Raw genomic sequence first — 3,527 nt, 5'->3', positions numbered from 1 at the left:
CATAAGGTTGCCGCGCCGGATGGCCTTGAGAAGTACGAGGAGGAGGCATCGAAAGCTCCTCTCAGAAGATGCTGGACCCTTTGAGCGAAGCACATGCAAATCGACTTTCAGTCTTCGCTGGCGTCACGAGCTAGCGGATTTAGCGGGGCGACTGGTGTTTTTTTTTTGGGGGGGGGGCGCGCTCGGGTTAATCACGGGTGTCTAGGATCACACTTCTTCTCGGTGGGACTCGAAATTGCTGGCCGGTGCCGGGCAAGGGTTGCGAGCAGGTACGAGTAATCACAAAAAACAGCCATTAATCCATACAGGCAAACGTCACAGCCGGCCACCGTACAATTGCACACGCATATGCTATATTCTCGTATCCGTGCTCTCAGCTCGATGATCGAGTACTTTTCTCATCATCACATACTCGTCTGGCAAATTTCGCCCTGCCTACACTGTGCTGATAGCTGGTATCTTACGGAGTACAAGAGAGGAAAACAAAAGTGAAAGAGGGCGTAGAAAATGTTGGCCGTTTATTACTCCGTTTAAGTTGTAATAAAGTGGAATCTCAGCACTCTCCGCAGACAACTCTTTGGCGCAAAGGATAGTTACATAGTAGTGTCCTTTTCAGCCCACTTTTGGCTATTTTCGTGCTGTATTTTTCCTTTTTCCTTTTCCCTGGTCGGTCCTCTTTTTCCTTTCTGCCGTTTGACTGTCGATTCTTTATTTCCTTTTTCTCTGGCAAGTGGGCCGACGGCAGAGCACTCGGAAAGCCCTCTAACCCCTCCCCTTCCGAGCCCTCACACGTCATTTCTGTCATAGCTACCTGTTTGGGATAGTGTGATTCGCCCCCGCCACGGTCGCCGTATAGCTATCAATGCACTGTCGGTCTATAGGTGCAAATGGTGCGCAGCACATGCTATAGCATCGCCAGTCAGAGGCGATGGACAGAACAATCCGCACATTTTTGTGGGGGGACGTATACCCAAAGATCGGACAAAGCTTCGGAAATGCCCCCACAAGAAATGAAGAAAGTAAGATATTTCATCTCCCTCCAGTTTGTGATGCATGCGGTTTCGAGAAATGGAAAAGGTCGGCGCGATAGCCTCTCAACGAGATAAGCTGAGCTCAATTGTCCAGTCCAATCCAAGCAACCTCAGTTCAGTCAACACTAATAGCAGTAGCGCATGAGTGTACTCCTTTCAGTAGGTTCAATGTGGCATAGCCACAGTAAGTTTGGCTCATCCATCTCACTTGTCGCCTGCAGCGGCTTCATTGCGAACCCGCTCAAATCCACTGGCGCAGATTCATTGGTCGTTAGCCTACTTTGTCTCTTATAATGCACTCAACTCGTACTCCAAGTTCAGCGTGAGTAGAAACAAAAAGCAAACGGGAGTGGGGAATTGAGGGAAAGAAAGGGATAAGTTTGGTGTCGTCATACTACGAGGCAACAAGAGGTACCTTCCAAACTGGGGCCTTCTAAGATGATCCTCCGTCGCGCTGCACTAACACCTTAATGGCTTCGGTACTTGCAGCGATCATGGTTGGTGTGCTGACACCAGTGCAAAAATGGCCAGCTGAGGAAGAAGCGGTGCAAATGGTGCGTTCAAAAAATAAATTGGGAGATGACTTGTTCCCAATTGAGGTCGTAATGCCATCATGTAGCTCGTACAAGGTAAGGACCTGTGCATAGTGCTTGGCAAGATGCAAATGCTCCGTACAAATAAAGAGGGGCGCAGATACAGGGGTTTGTGTCCAGTGAAACCCAGGTGAGCAAGACAGGTTTCCGGGATCAATGCCGATGGAGGTCGCCGACCAAAACAGATAATGAAATACAAATACTGCCGAATACCGGCAACCAGAAGAAGGACAGAATAGGAATGCTTATTCCACCGCTCCTTTCCACTTACGGCGGGTGTGTGGGCCAACTCGTTCACAGCCCAATCCTGTCGCTGAGCACACTTTAGCGTCAGGTGCTCCACATGCGTAGCCGTTCTTGGGTCACGTTTCTCTTTCGTCTCCTGTCAGAAAGGCTCCTCTTCGTTTGATGAACACTGCATGCCCGCAAGCGAGACGATTTTCCTGTTCCCGTCCGTCTCTTTAGTGCGGCTCCTTGCTTTATCAACATGGATGGTAAGCTATACCCGTACAGCCAAGCATGGAGTGAAATAAAGGCAACTTACTCAAACGGCCCGGACCAGGTTGTCCCAAGATAACCAGCCACTTTCCAGTCGAGCCTACGTCGTACGGAGTACCTGGCCCCAAATCATGCAACTGAAACTGAGCCGATCCGGGTCAACCCCATTGTTTTGGTTGCCAGATATGTACTCTGTACGGAGTATTCTGTACGGAGCACATACGTAGTAGAACTAGATTTCGCGTCTAGTAGAGTGTTGTTGAAATACGAACAAAAAGCGACGAAACTAGCGAGCGAACGCATGGAAAGTGCCCGGGAAAGCATGCGCACTGAGATACGACGACACATCGCAAGCATCTTGGAGGGATTACCATAAGGCTGATGCCAAAAACCTCCTTTGCCAACGGAGCTCTTTGTAAGAAATAAGAAAACTATGCGACCCAGCCTGTCACAATTGCCCCGTGAAGGGTATTTTTTTTGGTCGCATGCAAGGGATGACCAAAGCGGTCTTAGACCGCCAAACTTGTCAAAATGACCGCCAATCTCCTCCTAAATGGTTAATGAGCAAGACGTAAAGGGGATAGAAGAACGCTATCCCTGGTCCCATCTTTCGCTTTTGCTTCCTGGACAAGATGGTGGTGGGCAACAAATCTCGGCTGCATCCAGCTTCGACGACGATCACGGCCGGCAGTGCCCGATTTCTGGCTGTAAAAAGATGTACATAGTAAGATAATAATAAGACTAGTAGCAAGCAGCTCTCTTCTTTGAACACAATAAACTACTACTGCTGTACGTCGTACTCTGCATCTCTCTTGTAAGATAGAGACGAGATACGTCCGGTAAAACTTTAGCTAGACTGGAGCGTGTACTACTGAGGTAGTGGAAGCCAAGGACGCTCTCAATCCACACTGTACACAATCGACTAAAGACGCCATCATTTGGGTTGGCATTGTTCCCACGTACAGGTACCTCCAGTCAATGTATTTGCTAGAAGGTGAGGGAAATTTGTAAGGAGAGGCCAGTGGGTCCCTCCACACGCTCAGACCCATTTTTCCGGGGGTTTGAGCCACTGAGCTCTGTGCGTAAGATGCGTCAACAGGGGTACGTCTCACCATGAGCCCAGCTTTACCACGGAGAGAAAAGCCGTGTGGTTCCGGGCGTTCCAGGCAAGAGTGTAAAAACGGGAAAGACGAGCTAGCCACTACCCCCAGAAGAGCTGCTGCATTGGACGATTGCAAGATACGAACATTTCACACATACCTTACATAGTACGCGTGCACCGGAAGATGCACCCTACGGAGTACCGCTAAAATCTCGCACTACACTGCGCCATCCATCACCCACGGTCTCTGTCTTATAACTGGCAGTTCATATAACAATCCCTCCATACATACATATCTTGTTC

The sequence above is a fragment of the Grosmannia clavigera genome (genome assembly GCF_000143105.1).
Source record: "Grosmannia clavigera kw1407 unplaced genomic scaffold GCSC_144, whole genome shotgun sequence".
Classification (NCBI taxonomy): domain Eukaryota; kingdom Fungi; phylum Ascomycota; class Sordariomycetes; order Ophiostomatales; family Ophiostomataceae; genus Leptographium; species Leptographium clavigerum.
This window is presented reverse-complemented; position numbering follows the sequence as displayed.